General features: G+C 43.2%; 1 long non-coding RNA gene across 1 annotated transcript; it reads left to right on the top strand.

Annotated features, from left to right (window-relative positions):
• Positions 1–866: 866 nt before the first annotated feature.
• On the top strand, positions 867–1,274 carry LOC119280813. Its single transcript, XR_005138185.1, has 3 exons — positions 867–877; positions 957–1,142; positions 1,235–1,274. It is a non-coding gene; the product is annotated as an uncharacterized LOC119280813 (long non-coding RNA).
• The last annotated feature ends 8,303 nt before the right edge of the window (positions 1,275–9,577 follow it).

Genomic DNA, 9,577 nt, shown 5'->3' with positions numbered 1-9,577 from the left:
CAGGTGTGCTGAGGGACAGGAGGAGGCCGCGGCTCGGGTTATCGACGCCGAGTGCAGGCGCCTACTTGGAAACTTTCGGCACGAGGCTCAGACGCAGGCTGTTCGAGACTACTTAGCACAGACTGGTATTAGGAGGAGAAAAGATAAGTGTCGGGACAAGTATCTGAGTAAGGAGAAGTACATGAAGGTAATTACCTATTCTTAAGGCATTGTAGTTAGTTTCCTTGATTTGATTCGTAGGCGTAGCGCTCAAATTTCTCTTGCTTAACTTAGGTGCCCCCGGGATGGTGTGCGTACAAGATGGACTACTGGGAGGTGTTGGTGGATGAGTGGTGCTCTCCCCAATGGCGCGTCGCCCACAACATAGCAAAGGAGAAGAATTTCAAAATGAAAGGTGTGCCACACCATCTAGGCAGCATCAACCTACATGGGTACAGGAAAAACTGGGTATGTGTGGTTTGCTTCATGATTCATGCAAATTCGTTCTTTGTGCTAGCTTGAGTCCTTAACTAATACTCTGTTCCTCTCTTTTAGTCAAAACACAACAAGGCTCCAGTGCTAGAGCTGTCCGAGCTCTATCGCATGTCCAATATTGCACCGTACAAGAAGGCCAAGGCATTCTCTGAATCTGACCTCGAAAATGCAAAGAACTTCAGCAACGAGGCCTCCCACCACAAGATGGTGCAGTACGTTAAGCAGGGGAAGGCGAGGAAAGGTCCGGAATTTAACCCGAGCCGGCCTCTTGATCCAGAGCTGGTGATGATATCTGGTGGCGGGAGGTCCCATGGCTCGTTAGCCATTGGTAATGGACTGATACGTTGTAGTAGCACTCTCCCGCAGATCAAGAAGCGCCAGACCAGTGGAAATCGAATTCCAGGTTTGTTATAGTAGCCTTTCCTCCATTACATTGTTTTTGCGGCCGTCGATGATTACAATGCTAACGAGTGGTGTTGCAGGCTGCTATTGAGGCAGAGAGAGCGAAGACCCAGGCTGCTTTTGAGGAGAGGGACCAGCAGTTGGCGGAGAGGGACCGACAGGCGGCGGAGAGGGACAGGGAGAATGAGGAGAGGACGAGTAGGCTGTTGGAGGAGGAGAGGAACCGGAACGACTCGGCTAACCGGGCCATGTACGATCTCTTCGTGGTTAGTTTCTTCTGCATATTAGCTAAATCATGCACGCAATGTTCCTTTCATTAGTAACTAATATGACTGACTCGTCAAAACCAAATGTGTAGTCCATGTGCGAGAAGAACAGCCAGACCCCTCCGCCGATGCCAGTCATTGCTCCGGCGGGCACGGTGAGTTTCATTTGAACGGTCATTAGTTACTAGTCTTCACATTTGAGTTGCATCATGCTAATGATACATTGGAAATAATATTTGGTGCAGCGTAACTCCCGACAAGCATCGACCGATCCTTCTCCGTCTGCCACTGGCGCGACCGGTTCTACACCTACACCTACACCTACACCTCCGTGATGACGGTAAGTTTCCCAAGTGTTTTGCTTAATAGAGTTTTGTTGTGATGCCATGTTGTATCTACACATATCGTGCATAATGTGTGTATGTTTGAAATGCATTGTATGTGTGGGATTCGACACCTAGTCGTGTGCCTTTGGTAGCCTTCCATACAGGGAAATGCCTCCTAGTGCTTCCACTGAGCCATGGTAGTTGCTACTGCTCTGGAACACATGGATTGACCGACATGTGTCCTTCTTTGCTCCTGTGTCTTTCCCTATGGGGAAATGTCACGCGGTGTATCACCGAAGTCCTTGTAGCTTGCTACGACTTGGTTGCACTCGCTGATGACCGACGCGTGCATTGCTGGGTCATGTATGCCTGTCCCTGTACGTTTGTGCCACCTTGGTTCTATGACTAGTCATGTCGGCCCGGGTTCTCTGCCATATGGATACTAGTGACATAATCATATACTTAGCATTTTTCCTCCAAAATGACTCAATATGCTTAGCTAGCTCAAAAATGACATAATAAGCTTAATTAGCTCCAAAATGACATATTTAACCTAGGATAACTCTAAAATGACCTATACTTAGAATTTTCCCTCCAAAATGACTTAATATGCTTAGCTAGCTTAAAAATGTCATATTTAACCTAGGATAGCTCTAAAATGACCTATACTTAGCATCTTTTCCTCCAAAATGACTTAATATGCTTAGCTAGCTCTAAAATGATATAATATGCTTAAGAAATGACATATTTTAGTTCCTAAATGACTTCATATGCTTAGCTAGCTCCAAAATGACATAATAACCTTACTTTGCTTCAAAATGACCTATTCAACCTAGGCTAGCTCTAAAATGACCTATACTTAGCATTTTTTCCTCCAAAATGACTTAATATGCTTAGCTAGCTAAAAAATTACATAATAAGCTTAATTAGCTCCAAAATGACCTATTTAACCTAGGATAGCTCTAAAATGACATATACTTAGCATTTTTTCCTCCAAAATGACTTAATATGCTTAGCTAGCTTCAAAATGACCTATTTAACCTAGGGTAGGTCTAAAATGACCTATACTTAGAATCTTTTCCTCCAAAATTACTTAATATGCTTAACTAGCTCTAAAATGACATAATATGCTTAAGAAATGACATAATTTAGCTCCTAAATGACTTCACATGCTTAGCTAGCTCCAAAATGACCTAATAACCTTACTTAGCTCCAAAATGACCTATTTAACCTAGGCTAGCTCTAAAGTGACTTATACTTAGCATTTTTCCTCCTAAATGACTCAATATGCTTAGCTAGCTCAAAAATTACATAATAAGCTTAATTAGCTCCAAAATGACCTATTTAACCTAGGATAGCTCTAAAATGACCTATACTTAGCATTTTTTCCTCCAAAATGACTTAATATGCTTAGCTAGCTTAAAAATGATCTATTTAACCTAGGATAGCTGTAAAATAACCTATACTTAGCATCTTTTCCTCCAAAATGACTTAATATGCTTAACTAGCTCTAAAATGACATAATATGCTTAAGAAATGACATATTTTAGATCCTTAATGACTTATATGCTTAGCTAGCTCCAAAATGACATAATGACCTTACTTAGCTCCAAAATAACCTATTTAACCTGGGATAGCTCTAAAATGACCTATACTTAGCATTTTTTCCTCCAAAATGACTCAATATGCTTAGCTAGCTCAAAAATTACGTAATAAGCTTAATTAGCTCCAAAATGACCTATTTAACCTAGGATAGCTCTAAAATGACATATACTTAGCATTTTTCCTCCGAAATGACTTAATATGCTTAGCTAGCTTCAAAATGACCTATTTAACCTAGGGTAGCTCTAAAATGACCTATACTTAGAATCTTTTCCTCCAAAATTACTTAATATGCTTAACTAGCTCTAAAATGACATAATATGCTTAAGAAATGACATAGTTTAGCTCCTAAATGACTTCACATGCTTAGCTAGCTCCAAAATGACCTAATAACCTTACTTAGCTCGAAAATGACCTATTTAACCTACGCTAGCTCCAAAATGACTTATACTTAGCATTTTTCCTCCTAAATGAATCAATATGCTTAGCTAGCTCAAAAATTACATAATAAGCTTAATTAGCTCCAAAATGACCTATTTAACCTAGGATAGCTCTAAAATGACCTATACTTAGCATTTTTTCCTCCAAAATGACTTAATATGCTTAGCTAGCTTAAAAATGACCTATTTAATCTAGGATAGCTCTGAAATGACCTATACTTAGGATCTTTTCCTCCAAAATGACTTAATATGCTTAACTAGCTCTAAAATGACATAATATGCTTAAGAAATGACATATTTTAGCTCCTAAATGACTTATATGCTTAGCTAGCTCCAAAATGACATAATAATCTTACTTAGCTCCAAAATGACCTATTTAACCTGGGATAGCTCTAAAATGAGCTATACTTAGCATTTTTTTCCTCCAAAATGACTCAATATGCTTAGCTAGCTCAAAAATTACGTAATAAGCTTAATTAGCTCCAAAATGACCTATTTAACCTAGGATAGCTCTAAAATGACCTATACTTAGCATTTTTCCTCTGAAATGACTTAATATGCTTAGCTAGCTTAAAAATGACCTATTTAACCTAGGATAGCTCTAAAATGACCTATACTTAGCATCTTTTCCTCCAAAATGACTTAATATGCTTAGCTAAGTCTAAAATGATATAATATGCTTAAGAAATGACATATTTTAGCTCCTAAATGACTTCACATGCTTAGCTAGCTCCAAAATGACATAATAACCTTACTTAGCTCTAGAATGACCTTAGCATGTTTTACACCAAAATGACTTAGTATGCTTAGCTAGCTCAAAAATGACATAATAACCATACATAGCTCCAAAATGACCTATTTTACAGATATAAGTTGCATCATAATAATCTTCACATTTTAGTTGCATCATAATAATCTTCTTCTTCTAGTCTTCTTCTTATAACTTTCTTCTTTCCCATTTTACAGATTTAGTTAAGATCACGGAAGCTTGGGTTGATGGAGTGCTTGTATTTAGTTTTTGTTTTGACCTTGTGAAACTTGCTACCTATGGATGAAACTGTGTAATATTGATGAAACTATGTATATGTACGGATGAAACTTGCTACTATTGGTAACATGTATTGGATACATATGTGTTCATGACTATTGGTAATATGTGATGAATATGCTATATTGGTCATATAAATATATTTGTGTTTGATTTCTATGAAAATGAATTGATATAAGAAAAAACAAAATTAAATGGGGCAATATAGTCACTTTGCCATCTGCTGGCAGATGACAAAGAGCTTTGCCATCAGCTGGCAGATGGCAAAGGGGCCACGTGTCATCTACATGCAAAATTTGGGCTGCCTATTTGGGCTCTTTGCCGTCTGACAGCAGATGGCAAACCTCTTTGCCATCTGCTGGCAAACAGCAAAGCATGCAGCCTTTGCCATCTACTGGCAGACGGCAAACAGCCTGCAGCCTTTGCCATCTGCTGGCAGACGGCAAAGCATGTGGCCTTTGCCCTCTGCTGGCAGACAGCAAACAGCCTGCAGCCTTTGCCCTCTGCTGGCAGACGGCAAAGACCCTGCAGCCTTTGCCATCTGCTTGCAGATGGCAAAGTATGCCGATAGCCTTCTAACGGGGCTAACCCCGTTAAGAGGCTTTGCCATCTGGCAGACGGCAAAGAAGCCTTTACCGGAAGGGTTTCGGATAAACTGTTTGCCATCTGCTGGCAGATGGCAAAGCCTTTGCCATCCGCCGACCATGCCTTTGCCATCTGTCATGGCAGATGGCAAATTCCCTGTTTCTAGTAGTGATCAATTCAAAGGAATGATAAAGCGAAATGTTATTGAACCACGGGTACGACACAAAGTCGAGATCAAGCTTGTTGTTCAAGGCAAAAGGATATGATGAGGAAGGTCGACGTAAGCTTAGCTCATCATGAAAATTGTGCTCCGGGAAGGACCAGGTAGCACAGTTAAAATTTAGCACGATAATGATATAGCCGACCAGGCTAGGAATGACTTGAAGGATTATTAAACTCATAAGCAATGAAAATTACTTATAGTTATTGAATCGGAGTGTGGAATTAATTCACTTATCGGTGTTCTCGAGTGACTAATAACTCAGAACCCGGAGAAAATTGAAATTGGTGAGAAGCAATACTAGAAGAAGACTCGCAGGAAGCAACACAGATGTTTGATATTCGGGAGACACTAGAGGGTAATACTCGAAGGTAGAGTAGAATAGATGCTTGATAGGTGAAACGATCTGCACAAGACAAGTACTTTAACTTGTTCGAGAAATGGGATCAAAGAAGAACAATATGGCGAGAACCATGATTGCAAAAGATCAAATCCCAGAGACCGGATGATATTATATGAAGGAAGTTATTATTACAAGAAGCTTACATGATAGGATCTACATCATGTCCATGGGCATGAACAAAAAGTTCATGGTCGACTCCCACTCTTGAATGCATAACCTCTCATTCACTTCTCGCTTTCGATGGAGTTGTAAGTGTTGGAATTTATCTGGTGAAACACCAGAAGAGTATGACTCGTGAGAACTCTCAAGTTCACACGGATTATGGAATGCATAAGTTCAACCCATCGGGACGTTTTTACAAATCTATACAACCATCAACCAAGCAAGAGGTACGAGTTCGAAAGCAGAGTATCGAAGTCAAAGCGGATGATACAATTTACTAAAGGTATTATGTATCAGGGAAAAATTCACAAGGTGATTAAATGTGAAGGACACTGCCGGATGCTAGTCCATCAAAGGATCGTATGACCCATAACAGAGCTGATGTGGGTATTGGTACCTAATCATACGAAGAAAGAATGCAATGAGATAAGATTATAGAAACAACTGACTAATTTAAAGTTTAAATAACAAAGGAATTATGATTTCCAAAATGAAGGATCAGAAGCAGACGCTCTAATCAAATGACGAGTAAGTTGAACAGAATTAGAACGGCAATCAACCAAGGTTTGATTTGCCGAGAACCAACCCTTGTTTAAAATATCATCTGAGGCAAAAGTAAAATTTCTAGGGATCAATCGAAGACTGTGAGTAATTGCACACATGCTGAATCAAAGGCTCAGAATGACAACCACAAAGGATTTTAATGGATATAGCTATACATATGGAATTAACCATAATGCAAGCAGGTAAAACTTTCCAGAGCAATAGGTTGTTGAGGACTTTCAAAAGATTGAATAACATTTCGAAGACATTCATGAAACACATGAACAACTGGGGATGAATGAATCCCCGGTAAGTATTGTGATGCCCCCGATTCAATCGTACACTAATCATGCACGCAAATGTGTACGATCAAGATCAGGGACTCACAGGAAGATATCACAACACAACTCTACAAATAAAATAAGTCATACAAGCATCATAATACAAGCCAGGGGCCTCGAGGGCTCGAATACAAGTGCTCGATCATAAACGAGTCAGCGGAAGCAACAATATCTGAGTACAGACATAAGTTAAACAAGTTTGCCTTAAGAAGGCTAGCACAAACTGGGATACAGATCGAAAGAGGCGCAGGCCTCCTGCCTGGGATCCTCCTAACTACTCTTGGTCGTCGTCAGCGGGCTGCACGTAGTAGTAGGCACCTCCGGTGTAGTAGGGGTCGTCGTCGACGGTGGCGTCTGGCTCCAGGGCTCCAGCATCTGGTTGCGTCAACCAGGTAGAAGGGAAAAGGGAAAAGAGGGAGAAAGCAACCGTGAGTACTCATCCAAAGTACTCGCAAGAAAGGAGCTACACTACATATGCATGGGTATATGTGTAAAGGGCCATATCGGTGGACTGAACTGCAGAATGCCAGAATAAGAGGGGGATAGCTAATCCTGTCGAAGACTACGCTTCTGGCAGCCTCCGTCTTACAACATGTAGAAGAGAGTAGATTGAAGTCCTCCAAGTAGCATCTTCAAGTAGCATCTCATAGCATAATCCTACCCAGCGATCCCCTCCTCATATCCCTGAGGTAGAGCGACCACCGGTTGTATCTGGCACTTGGAAGGGTGTGTTTTATTAAGTATCCGGTTCTAGTTGTCATAAGGTCAAGGTACAACTCCAAGTCGTCCTGTTACCGAAGATCACGGCTATTCGAATAGATTAACTTCCCTGCAGGGGTGCACCACATAACCCAACACGCTCGATCCCATTTGGCCGGACACACTTTCCTGGGTCATGCCCGGCCGCGGAAGATCAACACGTCGCAGCCCCACCTAGGCACAACAGAAAGGCCAGCACGCCGGTCTAAACCTAAGCGCACAGGGGTCTGGGCCCATCGCCCATAGCACACCTGCACGTTGCGAGGGCGGCCGAAAGCAGACCTAGCCTAGTGGCCTTCCAGTCCAATTCGGCGCGCGCCGCTCCGTCGCTGACGTCTGAAGTGCTTCGGCTGATACCACGACGTCGGGATACCCATAACTACTCCCACGTAGATGGTTAGTGCGTATAGGCTCGTAGCCGACTCAGATCAAATACCAAGATCTCGTTAAGCGTGTTAAGTATCCGCGAACGCCGAACAGGGCCAGGCCCACCTGTCTCCTAGGTGGTCTCAACCTGCCCTGTCGCTCCGCCACAAAGTAACAGTCGAGGGCCGTCGGGAACCCAGGCCCACCTCTACCGGGATGGAGCCACCTGTCCTTTCAGCCCCCTCGTCAGAATCACTTGCGGGTACTCAATGAGCTGACCCGACTTTAGTCACCATCTGTATAGTATGTATGTATGTATAGTATATACCCGTGATCACCTCCCAAGTGATCACGGCCCGATAGTATAGCAAGGCAGACTGACAAGAATGTAGGGCCAATGATGATAAACTAGCACCCTATACTAAGCATTTAGGATTGCAGGTAAGGTATCAACAGATGTAGCGACAATGTCAGGCTATGCATCAGAATAGGATTAACGAAAGCAGTAACATGCTACACTACTCTAATGCAAGCAGTATAGAGTAGAATAGGCGATATCTGGTGATCAAGGGGGGGGCTTGCCTGATTGCTCTGGCAAGGAGGGGTCGTCAACTCCGTAGTCGAACTGGGCAGCAGCAGCGTCGGTCTCGTAGTCTACCGGAGAGAAGAGGGGGAAGAAACAATGAATACGATGCAAACATAAACACGACGATGCGTGACGCGACAATGAGCGGTGCTAGGTGTGCCCTAACGTGGTATGAGGTGGTATCGGTTAAGGGGGGAAACATCCGGGAAAGTATTCCCCGTGTTTCGCGTTTTCGGGCACAGGAGCCGGAGGGGGAAAGTTGCGGGTTCGATAGGTTAGGGGTGTGTGGCGGACGAACGGACCGCGTATCCGGATTCGTCTCGTCGCTCTGAGCAACTTTTCATGTTGAAATTATTTTCATCTGAGCTACGGTTTAATTTCTATTAATTTTAAAAGATTTAAATCATTTTCAGGATTTATTTAATTATTTTAGCGCAACATTATCCAGAATAGTGCACGCTGACGTCATCATGACGTCAGCATGACGTCAGCAGTCAACAGGGAGTTGACTGGGTCAATCTGACGTGTGGGTCCCACTGGTCATTGACTGATTAGCCTAATTAGTGTTTAACTAATCTAACCACTGTTTAATTAAACTAATTAGTTAATTAGGTTAATCCAATTGTGATTAATTAACTTAATTAATTCCTTAATTAATTAATTTAATTATTATTATTTATTTAGTTATTATTTTTTTTAACTCTTTTATTTTATAAAACGTTCTGGGCGGTGGGGCCCGCATGTAAGTGGCCCAGGGCCTTAACGGGCGCTGGGCGTTCGGGCGCTGGGGCGTGGAGCTGGGCGCCCGTACCCGAGAAGGGGGCGAACCCGAGCGAGGCGGGACGCTGGCGCCGGGCGCCGCCCGGGGCGTGGTCGCCGACGACGAGGGGAGCCGCCAGATGGACCAGTGGAGGAGGGATGCGGCGGCGGTAGTGCGGCAGGGGAGAGCGGGGGTGAGCGCGGGCGCCGGCTCCAAGCGGGGCCAGCCGGGGCCTCGGTCAGCATCGACGAAGTACTGGGGCGAGGGGAAGGGCCGGGGTGGGGTCGAGGTGGC

The sequence above is a fragment of the Triticum dicoccoides genome, chromosome 3B, assembly GCF_002162155.2.
Source record: "Triticum dicoccoides isolate Atlit2015 ecotype Zavitan chromosome 3B, WEW_v2.0, whole genome shotgun sequence".
Lineage (NCBI taxonomy): Eukaryota > Viridiplantae > Streptophyta > Magnoliopsida > Poales > Poaceae > Triticum > Triticum dicoccoides.
Note: the sequence above shows the minus strand (reverse complement) of the source record. Positions and strands in the feature narration are given on the sequence as shown.